This window comes from Tamandua tetradactyla, chromosome 1 (assembly GCF_023851605.1).
Source record: "Tamandua tetradactyla isolate mTamTet1 chromosome 1, mTamTet1.pri, whole genome shotgun sequence".
Classification (NCBI taxonomy): Eukaryota; Metazoa; Chordata; class Mammalia; order Pilosa; family Myrmecophagidae; genus Tamandua; species Tamandua tetradactyla.
In genome coordinates this window covers 13,699,715-13,714,698 of record NC_135327.1, presented here as the reverse complement: position 1 = coordinate 13,714,698, position 14,984 = coordinate 13,699,715, and positions in this window count along the sequence as shown.

The following is a 14,984-nucleotide window of genomic DNA, read 5'->3' as shown; positions in this document are numbered from 1 at the left end:
AGGGGTGAGGTTGAAACCCTTGATCATGCTGAGTCTTCTCTAGATAATCCTGTAAAACTTTGCCCTGAAGCAAATGGCTTGGAAGATATTTCTAATTCTTTTCATGACCCACCCCCACGACCCCTCATTTCTTCCAGACCTATAAGTAGACTAAAGTCCCAACAGGCCCCTAAAGGTGAGGTACAAGGTATCACACATGAGGAGGTACATTATACTCCAAAAGAACTGTGTGAGTTTTCCAATTCATATAGACATAAATCAGGGGAATATGTGTGGCAATGGATTTTAAGGGTGTGGGATAATGGTGGGAGGAATATAAGTCTGCATCAGGCTGAATTTATTGATAGAGGCCCATTAAGCAGAGATTCTGCATTCAATATTATAGCTCCAGGAGTTAGAAAAGGTATTAATAGTTTGTTTGGATGGTTGGTTGAAACATGGATCAAAAGGTGGCCAATATTACCTGAGGTTGAAATGCCAGAACTGCCCTGGGATAATGTAGATGAGGGGATCCAGAGCCTTAGAGAGATTTGAATCTCACAGTAGATTTATCATGCAAAGCCTGCTCTTACACCCCTGGAATGTCCAGAGGATGCACCTTTTACCAGAACAGTGAGAAATAAATTTGTGAGACTAGCACCATCATACCTGAAGAGCTCTGTGGTTGCACTTCTCTGTAGGTCAGATATTACTGTAGGAACTGCTGTCACTGAGCTGGAATCCTTCAACACAATGGGGATGACAGGACCCCGAGTTGGCAGAAGCCAAGTGGCAGCACTTAATCGCCAAAGACAGGGTAGACGTGGCTATTATAGTAGACAGTAAATTCAAAGCAGGAGTCAAAATTATGTGACTCACAGAGATTTGTGGCATTGGCTAGTAAATCATGGGGTATCTAGAAATACAATAGATGGGCAGTCTACTAAATTCTTGTTTGAGCTGTATAAACAAAAGAATTCTAGGTCAAGTGAACAGAAGTCTAACCTGAATTACAAAAAGACAGAGTCATGGCCCCTTAATCAATTTCCAGACTTGAGACAATTTACAGATCCAGAGCCCATTGAATGAAGGGGAGGTCAGGTCCCTTTGGGGGAGAACCCTGTTACACTGCCACAAATTTATACTGTTTATCTTCCTTCAAGCCTTCCCCAAGGAGACCAATGGACTTTTACCAGGGTAACTGTGCATTGGGGAAAAGGAAATGATCAGATATTTCAGGGATTATTAGACACTGTTTCAGAAGTGACATTAATTCCAGGGGACTCAAAACGTCACTCTGGTCTACCAGTCAGAGTGGGGGCTTATGGAGGCCAGGTAATCAATGGCATTTTAGCTCAGGTCCCTCTCACAGTGGGTCCAGGGGGGCGCCGGACCCATCCTGTAGTTATTTCCCCAGTTCCAGAATGTATAATTGGTATAGACATACTGAGCAACTGGCAGAATCCCCACATGGGCTCTCTAACTCGTGCAGTGAGGGCTATTATGGTGGGAAAAGCCAAGTGGAAGCCACTAGAACTGCCCCTACTGAGTAAAATAGTAAATCAGAAGCAATCCCAGATTCCTGGAGGGATTGCAGAGATTACTGCCACTCTTAAGGACTTAAAGGATGCAGGGGTGGTGATTCCCACCACATCCCCATTCAACTCTCCTATTTAGCCTGTGCAGAAAACAGATGGGTCTTGGAGGATGACAGTGGGTTATCGTAAGCTCAACCAGGTGGTAACTCCAATTGCAGCTGCTGTTCCAGATGTGGTATTATTGCTTGAGCAAATCAATGCATTCCCCGGGTACCTGGTATGCAGCTATTGATCTGGCAAATGCTTTTTTCTCAATAGCTATTAGTAAGGACCACCAGAAACAGTTTGCTTTCAGCTGGCAAGGTCAGCAATATACTTTCACTGTCCTACCTCAGGGGTATATCAACTCTCCAGCCCTATGTCATAATCTTGCCTGCAGGGACCTTGATCGTTTCTCCTACAAGACATCGCACTGGTCCAATATATTGATGATATCATGTTAACTGGACCTAGTGAGCAAGAAGTAGCAACTACTCTAGACTTACTGGCAAGGCATTTGCATGTCAGAGGATGGGAGATAAATCCAATAAAAATACAGGGGCCTTCCACCTCAGTGAAATTTCTAAGTGTCCAGTGGTATGCGGCATGTCGAAATATACCTTCTAAGGTGAAGGATAAGTTGCTGCATCTGGCCTCTCCTACAACCAAAAAAGAGGCACAATGCCTAGTTGGTCTTTTTGGATTTTGGCAACAACATATTCCTCATTTGGGTATGCTACTCTGGCCCATTTATCAAGTGACCAGAAAAGCTGCTAATTTTGAGTGGGGATCTGAACAAGAGGAGGCTCTGCAACAGCTTCAGGCTGCTGTACAAATTGCTCTGCCACTTGGGCCGTATGATCCAGCAGATCCAATGGTGCTGGAAGTGTCAGTGGCAAATAGAGATGCTCTTTGGAGCCTTTGGCAGGCCCCTATAGGAGAATCACAACACAGACCCTTAGGATTTTGAAGCAAAGCCTTACCATCTGCTGCAGATAACTGCTCTCCTTTTGAGAAACAGCTTTTGGCCTGCTACTGGGCCTTAGTAGAGACGGAACACTTAACCATGGGCCACCAAGTTACCATGAGACCTGAGTTGCCTCTCATGAGCTGAGTGTTGTCTGACCCACCAAGCCATAAAGTCGGGTGTGCTCAGCAGTACTCTATTGTAAAATGGAAATGGTATATATGAGATAGGGCCAGAGCAGGTCCTGAAGGCACAAGTAAGTTACATGAAGAAGTGGCCCAAATGCCCATGGTCTCCACTCCTACCACATTACCTTCTCTTTCCTAGACCAGAGCTATGGCCTCTTGGGGAGTTCCTTACAGTGAACTGACTGAGGAAGAGAAAACTCGGGCCTGGTTTACAGATGGTTTAGCATGATATGCAGGTACCACCCAGAAGTGGACAGCTACAGCACTACAACCCCTTTCTGGGATGTTCCTGAAGGACAGTGGTGAGGGGAAATCCTCCCAGTGGGCAGAACTTCGAGCAGTACACCTGGTTGTTCATTTTGCCTGGAAGGAGAACTGGCCAGAGGTGCATTTGTATACTGACTCATGGGCTGTTGCTAATGGTTTGGCTGGATGGTCAGGGACTTGGAAAGACCATAATTGGAAAATTGGTGACAAAGAGGTCTGGGGATGAAGTATGTGGATAGACCTTTCTGAGTGAGCTAAAAACATGAAGATATTTGTGTCCCATGTGAATGCACACCAGAGGGTGAATTCAGCAGAGGAAGGTTTTAATAATCAAGTGGATAAGATGACCCATTCTGCAATTACCAGTCAGCCTCTTTCCCCAGCAACTCCTGTCATTGCCCAATGGGCTCATGAACAAAGTGGTCATAGTGGTAGGGATGGAGGTTATGCATGGGCTCAGCAACATGGACTTCCACTCACCAAGGCTGACTTGGCTACAGCCACTACTGAGGGCCCAGTCTGCCAGCAGCAGAGACCCACACTCATCCCCCGATAGGGCACCATTCTCCAAGGTGACCAGCCAGCTATTTGGTGGCAGGTTGATTACATTGGACCACTCCCTTCATAGAAGGCCCAGCAATTTGTTCTAACCAGAATAGACATATACTCTGGATATGGGTTTGCTTTCCCTGCACGCAATTCTTCTGCCAAAACTACCATCTGTGGGCTTACAGAATGCCTTATCCATTATCATGTTATTCCACATAGCATTGCTTCTGATCAAGGAACACACTTCACAGCAAATGAAGTGTGGGAATGGACCCATGCTTATGAAATTCTCTGGTCTGACCATGTTCCCCATCATCCAGAAGCAGCTGGATGCATAGAACAGGGGAATGGCCTTTTGAAAACTCAATTATGGTACCAACTAGAGGGCAATACCTTGAAAGGCTGGGGTAATGTTTTCCAGGAAGCTGTATATGCTCTGAATCAGCATCTGATCTATGGTGCTGTTTCTCCCATAGCCAGGATCCATGGGTCTGGGAACCAAGGGGTGGAAATGGGAGTGGTACCAATCACTATTACCCCTAGAGATCTACTAGGAAAATTTTTGCTTCCTGTCCCTGCAACCCTGAGCCCTGCTGGTCTACAGGTTTTAGTTCCAAAATGGGGAGTGCTTCCACCAGGAGAGACATCAATGATACCATTGAACTGGAATCCAAGACTGCCTACTTGTCACTTTGGGCTACTTATGCCACTGGATCAACAAGCCAAGAAGGGGATTACATTATTGTCTGGGGTGAGTGACCCTGACTATCAGGGGGAAGTAGGACTGCAACTACATAATGGAGATAAAGAAGAGTTTTCTTGGAATATAGGAGATTCCCTAGGGCGTCTTTTAGTACTACCATGCCCTGAGATTAAAATCAATGGAAAACTGCAACAACCCAATCCAGGCAGGACTACCAATGGCTCTGAAACTTCAGGAATGAAGGTTTGGGTCACCCCACCAGGCAAAGAACCACGGCCAGCTGAAGTGCTTGCTGAGGGTAAAGGGAACATGGAATGGGTAGTGGAAGAAGGTAGTGATAAATATGAACTTTGACCACATGATAAGTTACAGAAATGAGGACTGTAATGCTGTTTTGTTCATGTTATACTATTGAAGTTGTAAGATATCAAGTTTAAGAATGGATATTACCCAAGGATTTACACCCTATTCTGGAGAGATTTAATGTGTTTCCAGTTATATGCAGGACAGTTGAGTATTGTTAGGTGAAAGAAAAAAATGTGTTTTATTGTTTCTTATTTAGAAATTACGTATGGTTTAAGGTGGTATGTATAGCTGCCAAGTTGACAAGGGGTGGACTGTCATGGTCAGGTTCATGTGTCAACTTGGCCAACTGGTGGTACCTGTTTGTCTGGTTGGGCAAGTGCTGGCCTGTCTGTTGCGATGAGGACATTTCATAGAATTAAATCATGATCATATCAGCTGTATCCACAGCTGATTCCATTTGTAATCAGCCAAAGGGGAGTGTCATCTGCAATGAGTGATGCTTAATCTAATCACTGAAAGCCTTTTAAGGAGGATTCAGAAGAGACAGGCTCTCTTCTTACTTCAGCTGGTGAGCTTCTCCTGTGGAGTTTGTCCAGACCTTCCATCTGAGTCATCGGCTTTACAGCCTACTCTGCAGATTTTGGACTCTGCGTTCCTATGGTAACATGAGACACTTATATAAATTTTATATTTGTGAGTGATACCTGTTGATTCTGTTTCTCTAGAGAACGCTAACTAATACAACTATAAACTAGCAATTTATTAAGTTCCCTTTTGTAAAAGCCATTCCATTTTTGGCATATTGCATTCTGGCAACTAGCAAATTAGAACAGGTAGAAAGGGGGAAAACTCAACTTCCCCATTTAGAGAATTCCTGATATTCTTGTAAGCAGTGGGGACAACCAAATCAATAGGCCGAGCCCTCAATCTTGGAGTTTGTTCCTATGAAACTTATCCCCACAAAGGATAAGCTAAGCCTACTTAAAATTAGGCCTAAGAGTCACCCCCAGAGAATCTCATTTGTTGCTCAGATGTGGCCTCTTTCTCTCTCAGCCAACACGGCAAAATCACTGACTTCTCACTCTCTATGGGGACATGACACCCAGAGGTATAAACCTCCCTGGCAATGTGGAACAGAAATCCTAGAATGAGCTGGGACTCAGCATCAAGGACTTGAGAAAACCTTCTTGACCAAAAGGGGGAAGAGAGAAATGAGACAAAATAAAGTACCAGTGATTGAGAGATTTCAATCAGAGTCGAAAGGTTATCCTGGAGGTTATTCTTATGCATTATATAGATATCCCTTTTTTCAGTTTATGATGTATTAGAGTAGCTAGAGGGAAGTGCCTAAAACTGTAGGGCTGTGTTCCAGTAGTTATGTTCCTTGAAGACTATTGTAAATGATATAGCTTTTGCAATGTGACTGTGTGATTGTGAAAATCTTGTGCCTGATGCTCCTTTTATCTACAATATGGACAGATGAGTAAAAAATATGGATAAGAAATAAAAAATAATAGGGGGAACAAAGGTTAAAATAAATTGAGTAGACTGAAACACTAGTGGTCAATGAAAGGGAGTGGTAAGGGGTATGGCATGTATGGGTTTTTTTCCTTTTTTCTCTCTTTTGCTAGAGAGATACAAATGTTCAAAAAAATAATCATGGTGATGAATACACAACGATGTGATGATATTGTGAGCCATCAATTACAACCATGTTAAAATGTTTTTGTGTCAAGAATGTTTGCATGTCTGTTGTTTATAATAAGAATATTTTAAAAAATAATAAAATTAAAATTAAAATTAAAAATTGATAAAGTTGGTATCAATTCAAAATAGATTGTTATAGATTTAGGCTATAAAATGTTGACCCCATTATAACCACAAAGAAAATATAAAAAATATATATAGAAAAGGAAATGAGAAGAGAATTAAACTGTTTTACTACAAAAGATCAACTATATAAAACATGTATACCAGCAATGGAAGAAACGATGGACAAATAAGGTATAAGACAAACCAAAAAAACACCACAAATGGTAAAACGGCTTATATAAGTCCAGCTTATCAGTAATTACCTTGAATGTGGATGGATTAAATTATTCAATCAAAAGGCAGAGACTGGCAAAATGGATTTTTAAAAAAGTATGAGCCAAAATATATACTTTTTAGGACTTTTGCTATTGCCAAAGACACAAATAAGTTGAAAGTGAAAGGATATAAAATTATTATCTGTAAATCGTGACCAAAAGTGAGCTGGGATGGCTACAATAATATCAGACAAAATAGACTGTAAGTCAAAATTGTTACAAAGATAATTTTTTTATAAAAGAGTAAGTTCATCAAGAAAATGTAACAATTATAAACATTTATACACTTAATAATAAGATCCCAAAATACATGAAGCAAACATTGATATGATTGAAGGAGGAAACAGACAGTTCTACAATAATGTTGTAGACTTCAATACATCACTTTCAATATGTATAGAACATTTAAGTAAAAGATCAATGAGGAAAATAGAAGACTTGAACAATAATATAAATCAGCTAGACCTAAAAGTCATATATTGAACACTACACCCCAAAATGGCAAAATATACATTCTTCTCAAGTGCACATGGATCATTATCCTGGACAGACCATATGTAGGTCATAAAACAAATCTCATTACATTTTAAAAATAATTGAAATCATACAAAACATCTGTGGTGGATTGAATCATTACCCCACAAAGGACATGGATCAGATTGTAGTCTGTGTTCCTGTAGGTGTGACCAATTTGTGAATATGACCTTTTGTTATTAGTATTAAGGTGTGGCCAAACTGAAGCAGGGGGATCTTAATCCATGGGTCCATAGGCCTTACAAACAGATAAAATTTGAATGCGGTCAATCAGGAGAAAGCCACAAAAGAAGCTAGAAGTAGAAGCCAGAAATCAGAAGAAGCCAGAGAGGAGAGAGAGAGAGATTTCCATGTGACCAAGACAGAAATGAATCTATAAGCCATAATCAGAGCATGAGACTCTAGGATAAAGCAGACTTTGCCAACCACCTTGATTTTGCCCTTCTAGATTCCAAACTTGTGAGCCAATAAATTTCTGTTGTTAAGCCAACCTAGTATGTGGTTTTTGTTATAGCAGTCCTGGCAAACTAATACAGTATCTTCTCCAACAACAACAGAATGAAGCTAGAGATCAATAACAGAATAAAAACTAGAAAGTTCACACATGTGGTAATTATATTACACTCATAAACAACAGGTCAAAGAAAAAATCACAAGACAAATTAGGAAAGATCTTGAGAGCAATAAAAATAAAACGCAACCTGCCAAAATCTATGTGATGAAGCAAAAGCAGTCTCAGAGGGAAACTTATAGCTGTGAATGTCTACATTAAAAGAAGAGAAAGATCGCAAGTAAATAATTTAGGCTCACATTTTGAGAAACTAGAAAAAAAGAGCAAACTAAGCCAAAACGTAGTAGAAAGAAGGAAATAATAAAGATTAGAGTGGAGATAAATGAAATAGACAATAGAAAAACAATTGAGAGAATCAATAAAACAAAAAACTTGGCTTTTTGACAATGTAAACAAAATTGGGAAGCTTTTACCTAGACCAACAAAGAAAAAGAGAAAGAAAATCCAGATAACTAAAATCAGAAATGAAAGAATCTTGCAGAAATTTAAAGGATTATAAAAGAATAGAATGAGTACTTGTAAGCCAACAAATAAGACAATCTAGGTGATAAAGACAAATTCCCAGAAACACAAAACTTACCAAAACTGACTTATAATGAAATAGATCTCAAAAGACCAATAACAAGTAAAGAGACTGAATTGGTCATCAAAAACCTTGCAAAAAAGAAAAGTCCAAAGATAGATGGCGTTTGTACATTCTATAAACATCAAAAATAACACCAATTCTTCTCAAACTCTTCCAAAGCAATTCTAAGGGAAGAGAACTCTTCTTAGCTCATTATCTGAGGCCAGCATTACTCTGATACCAAAGACAAGTAAAGTTATCACAACAAAAGAAAATTGCACACCAATTTCCATTATATATATAGAGGCCAAAATCCTCAACAAAATACTAATAAAGAGAATCCAAAAGCATATTAAAAGGAGTATACACCATGACCAAAAGGGAGTTATCCTAGAAATGCAAGGTTGGCTCAATATTAGAAAATTGATCAATGCAATACACCACATTAATAGAATGAAAGAAAACAATCATTTGACCATCTCAATTGACAAAAAAGTATCTTACAAAACCCAACACCCTTTCATGATAAAACACTCAGACAAATAGAATAGAAGGGAACATCCGCAACATGAAAAGGGCATATTAAACAACTAACATTATTTTTAATGGTGAAAACTTTCCGCCTAAGATCAGAAAACAAGACAAGGATAGCTCTTTCACCACTGCTATTCAGTATCATACTGCACACTCTAGCCAGAGAAATTAGGCAACAAAAAGAAGTAAAGTATCCAAATTGGAAAGGAAGAAGTGAAACGATCTCTATTCACACATGCATAATCCTTTATATAGAAAATCCCAAAGAATCCACACAAAAACTAGTAGAGCAAATAACAAATTCAGCAAAGTTGTGGGGTAAAAATCAATACTCAAAAATCACTTGTAATGTTTAGACATGGTTAGAAATGATGGTTATTGTGAGTGTAATTAACAGTGCTGGAGTGTGAGTGAATGTGGTGGAAAACGGACATTTAGAATTAAGTATGTCAGGAAAACTGGAGGTTAACATACATGAAATGAAGATATAACAAAATGAATCTCGTGGTGGACGATGACTGTGATTAATTATACAAATATAATAAAGTTCTTTATATTTGAACTGAACCAATGTATGATACTATTACAAGAAGTTAATAATAGAGGGGCACATGGGGAAAAATATACCTATTACAAACTATGGACTATAATGGTTAACAGTAATTTCTTAATATTCTTTCATGGACAGTAACAAATGTGCACACAAATACTAGAGGTCAATAATAGGGAGGATATGGGGTATGGGATGTTTTGGATTTTCTTTTTTAGTTTTATTTCTTTTTCTGGGGTAATGAAAATGTTCTACAATTGATCATGGTGATGTATGTAGAACTGTGGGGTGATACTATAAGCCACAGATTGTATACTTTGGATGGATTGTATGGTATGTGAATATATCTCAACAAAATTGCATTAAAAATTTCCATTTGTGTTTCTATATACCAGCTATGAACAATTCAAAAAGGAAATCAAGAAAATAATTTCATTTATAGTAGCATCTAAAAGAATAAAATATCTACGACTAAATTTAATCAAGGAGGTAAAAGACTTATACAATGAAAACTTCAAAACAATGCTGAAATGAAAGAAATTAAAGAAGATCTAAATAAATGGAAAGGCATCCCACCTTCATTGATTGAAAGACTTAATATTTACATGATGTCAATACTACAAAAAGTGATCTACATATACAACATAATTCTTACAAAATTCCACACCCTCTTTTGCAGAAAGCCAATAGAAAAGCTAATCTTTAAATTCATTTGGAATCTAAAGGGGCCACGAATAGCCAAGTCGATCTTGAGAAAGAACAAATGTAGAGGACTCACACCTCCCAATGTCAAAACTTACTACAAATCCACAGTAGTCAAAACAGTGTAATTCTGTCATAAAGATACACATACAGACCAATGGGATAGAATTAAGGGACAGAAATGAAAACGTACAGGTATTTTGACATGTGCCACATACATTAAGTGAGAGAAAAAAACAGTCTCTTAAGAAATGGTGTTGGGAAACTGGATGCCCACATGCAAAAGAATGAAGTTGGACCACTTCCTTGCCTCATATACAAAAATTAACTCAAAATGGATCAAGAACTTAAAATTAAGATCTAAAACCATAAAACTCCTAGAAGAAAGCATGGGGGGAACTTTCATGACCTTGTTTTTGGCAACAATTTCTTAGCTATGACACCGAAAGCATGAGCAACAAAAGAAGCAAAATATAAAATGGACTTCATCAAAATTAAAAATTTTTCTATGTCAAAGGACATTGTCAAGAGGTGAGAAGACAACCTAAAGGGTGGGAGAAAATGGTAGCAAATCATATATCTAAGAAGAGTTTAATATCCAGAATATATACACAACTCCAACAACACAACAAACAAAATAGCAAACAACCCATCTTAAAATTGGGCAGAGGACTTGAATAGACATATCTCCAAAGAAGATATACAAATGGCCAATAAGTACATGAAAAGAGTCATTATCAGAAAAATCCAAATAAAAGCACAATGAGATACCACTTCACACACCACAGGGTGGTGATAATTTTGAAAATGGAAAATAACAAGGTGAGGATGCAGAGAAATAGCACCACTGACATTGCTGGTGGGGGGTATAAAATGGCGCAGCCACTATGGAAAATAGTTTGTTAGTTTCCCAGGAATTCAAACATAGAATTACCATATAACCTAGAAATCAAATTTCTAGGTATATACCTAAAAGAACCAATAGTAGGGATTCAGACAGATATTTGTCCATCAACGACATAATGGCATCATTTACAGTAGCCAAAAGGTGGGAGGAACCTAAGTGTTCATCTACAGACAAATAGATAAAACAAAATGTGGTATATACATCCAACAGAATATTACTTGACCATAAAAAGGAACCAAGCTCTGGTACATGTGTTGTTTTAGTTTGCTAGCTGCTGGAATGCAACATACCAGAAGCTCAACGGCTTTTATAAAAGGGAATTTAGTAAGTTTCTGGTTACATTTCTAAGGCCAAGAAAATGTCCCAATTAAAGTAAGTCTCTAGAAATATCAATCTAAGACATCCAGGGAAAGATATCTTGGTTCAAGAAGGCTGATGAAGTTCAGGGTTTCTCTCTCAAGTGGAAAGGCACATGGCAAACACAGCCAGGTTTCTCTCTTGGGTGGAAGGGCACATGGTGAACACAGCATCATCTGCTAGCTTCCTCTCCAGCTCCCTGGGAGGCGTTTTCCTTCTTCAGCTCCAAAAGTCGTCGGCCGGTGCACTCTCTGCTTCATGGTTCTGTGGTATTCTGTTGTTCTTCTCTCCTCTCTCTGAATTTCCTCCTTTCTCCAGAACTCTTCCTCTATAAGATTCCAGTAAAGTAATCAAGACCCATCTGGAATGGGTGACGACACGTCTCCATCTAACCCAATTTAACAACCACCCTTCATTGAGTCACATGTCCAGGGAGATAATCTAATTAAAGCTTCAAACATATAGTACTGAATCGGGATTAGAAGAAATGGCTGCCTTTACAAAATGGGATTAGGATTAAAACATGGCTTTTCTAGGGTACATACATCATATCAAACCAGCACAATGCAGCAACACGGATGAACCTGGAAGGCATCATGTTGAGTGAAATAAGCCAGAAACAAAGATTGTCTGATTCCACTCACATGAAATACCTAGAATACACAAATTCATAGAGACCAAAAGTAGATTACAGCTCACAGGGGCTGAGGGGAATAGCGGATGAGTTTTTGCTTAATGGTTACAGAGTTTCTGTTTGAGGTGATGAAAAAGTTTCAGTAATAGATGGTGGTGATGATTTACAATATTGTGAAAATAATTAACACCTCTGAATTCTATACTTGAAAGTGGTAATAAAAGAAAATTTTGAGTTGTATATATGCTACCTGTTCTAGTTTGCTAGCTGCCAGAATGAAACACACCAGAAACGGATTGGCTTTTAATAAAAGGGGATTTATTTTGTTAGTTCTTCAGAGGAAAGGCAGCTAACTTTCCACTGAGGTTCTTTCTTCCGTGGAAGGCACAGGATGGTCTCTGCTGGTCTTCTCTCCAGGCCCCTGGGTTCCAACAACTTTCCCCGGGGTGACTTCTTTCTGCATCTCCAAAGGCCTGGGCTGAGCTGCGAGTGCTAAGATGAGGAATGCTGAGCTGCTTAGGCTGTGCTACATTGCACTCTCTCATTTAAGCACCAGCCAATTAAGTCAAATGTCACTCATTGCAGCAGACACACCTCCTAGCTGACTGCAGATGTAATTAGCAACAGATGAGGGTCACGTACCATTGGCTTATGTCCGCAGCAACAAAACTAGGTATGCTCACCTGGCCAAGTTGACAACTGAATCTAACTAACACACTACCACAATAAAAATATATTTTTTAATTATAAGGGATATGATTTGCACAGAAATATGTGTGAGTTTAGAACCAATCCCTCCCCCACACTATCACAGTGATATTCAACACCCAGGAAAAGAAAAAGAATTCCATGTTCACACTTCATCATGGACTGGTTAATAAGGCCCTTCAGTGGTGAATGCATAACTGTGAGATTGTACTTGGAACCACTGTTTATTCAGGATGGATTGTATGAGGTGTGAATGAAACGGTTTAAAAATAAACAGAAGGATACAAGTGCAGGAGAAAATGTGGAGAGAGAGAGATGTTCGTATTCACTGTTGGTAGGGAAGTAGAGTGGTGCAGCCCCTCTGGAGGGCAGCATGGTGGCTCCACAGGAGGCTAGTGGTGGGGCTGCCGTATGAACCTGCAATCCCATTATTAGCTATATACTTGGAAGGACTGAAAGCAGGGGCATGAATGGACATTTGCACACTGGTGTTTATGGCGATAGTATTCACGATTTGCAATGGATGAAGGCATGAGGCATACAACTAGGTGAATGAAACTTGAGGACAGTATATTGGGTGAAATAAACCAGAAACAAAAGACAAATATTATAATGCCTTACTAATATGGACTAATTATAATTTGCAAACTCTGAGAATTGAATTAGAGAGCATAGGTTATCAAGGGAAGACTTATTTTAAAAGTTCCTAGATTGTAAGTTCTTACAGCAGTCACTTCTATTCCTGAGTTGTAACTGTTATTTCTAAATTCTGAGATGTAGATGTCCTTGTGTATAACCTGGTCATTCCCTAGAACTCTGGGTACATGTGTCACACCTGAGACTCAGAGCTAGAGTTCTGCAGCTATGAAAGTCAGCTTTACCCCATACAGCAACTGTTTTAAAAAAAAGCTGAAAAAGAGAACAAATTTCAATTAGAGATATGAATGAAGAAGCTCTGGTTAGGACTAAGGCAAATCAGACTAAAGGGTAAGGGATGATATTGACTGTGTTGTAAAACTTCAACTTCTGTGTGAGAGCAAAGGAAGAGGTGTTTATTTGGTGCAAAATTTATATTTTCTGTAGCAAACTAATTTAACCTGTATGGTCAATGTATTCGAACACCATAATTACATGGAACTTTGAATAGAGTGTGAGATATTGTTGGTTTGTACAAGTTAGTGTGATGCCCCAATACATTCCAGAGTAATCTGAGTAGAAAATTTTTAAAGTATTAGCAAAGTCCCATAGAAAATTTGGGAAAATGTAGAAATATTAAACTTCCTCACCTGGAGAATTCCTGATACTCTCTCAAGCACCAGGACTACCAATTTAATAGGCTGAGCCCTCAATCTTGATGCTTGCCCTTATGAAACTTATTCCTGCAAAGGCAAAGCTAAACCTACTTATGATTGTGGCTAAGAATCACCCCCAGCAAACCTCTTTTGTTGCTCAGATGTGATCTCTCTCTCTAGGCCAACTCTGCAGGTGAACTCACTGCCCTCCCCCACTACATGGGAATGATTCCCAGGGCTGTATATCTCCCTGACAATGTAGGACATGACTCCTGGGGATAAGCCTAGCCTTGGCTTCATGGAATTGAGAAAGACTTCTTGACCAAAAGGGGGAAGAGAAATGAAACAAAATTAAGTTTCAGTAACTGAGAGATTTCGAGTAGAAATAGAGTCAAGAGGAGTCCCAGGTCAAGATGGCAGCTTAACAACGTGCGCATTTTAGTTCGTCCTCCAGAACAACTACTGAATAACCAGAAACAGTACAGAACAGCTCCTGGGGCCACGTCAGTGACCAGACACAAAGCGTACCCCAGTCTGGACCAGCTGGACCAGCTGCGAGCACCCCCCAGAACCATGAGTTCCCAAAGCTGCGGCGGCCAGTGCCCCTCCCCCACAGGCCGCTTCCCAGAGGGGAAAGGAAAGGACTTTACCAGCAGCAGGGACTGGGCACAATCAAATGCCAATTGTGGAACTAATTAACAAATTCTGACTACTAAAAATAGGCCCCCAGCTTAGGTGAACCTGATCAAAGCAGAGGTTGTTCATTTTTGCCCCAGCACCAAGGGGGTAGGACTGACAGAAAAAGGGGGGAAAAAAAATAAGGAAACAGAGGTTTTTGTGGCTGTGTATCTACAAAGGCTTGACTGCCTGTGGATACAGTGGCAGGACTTTTCAGGCTGCAACTGCCCCAGGTATAGGCAGAAGTGAGCTCTTTTAGGGGCTTATCTGGGGCCTGTGCCTTCCCCTGGGGAGGGGTGAAGCCCCACCTAGGTGGAATCCCTCCATCA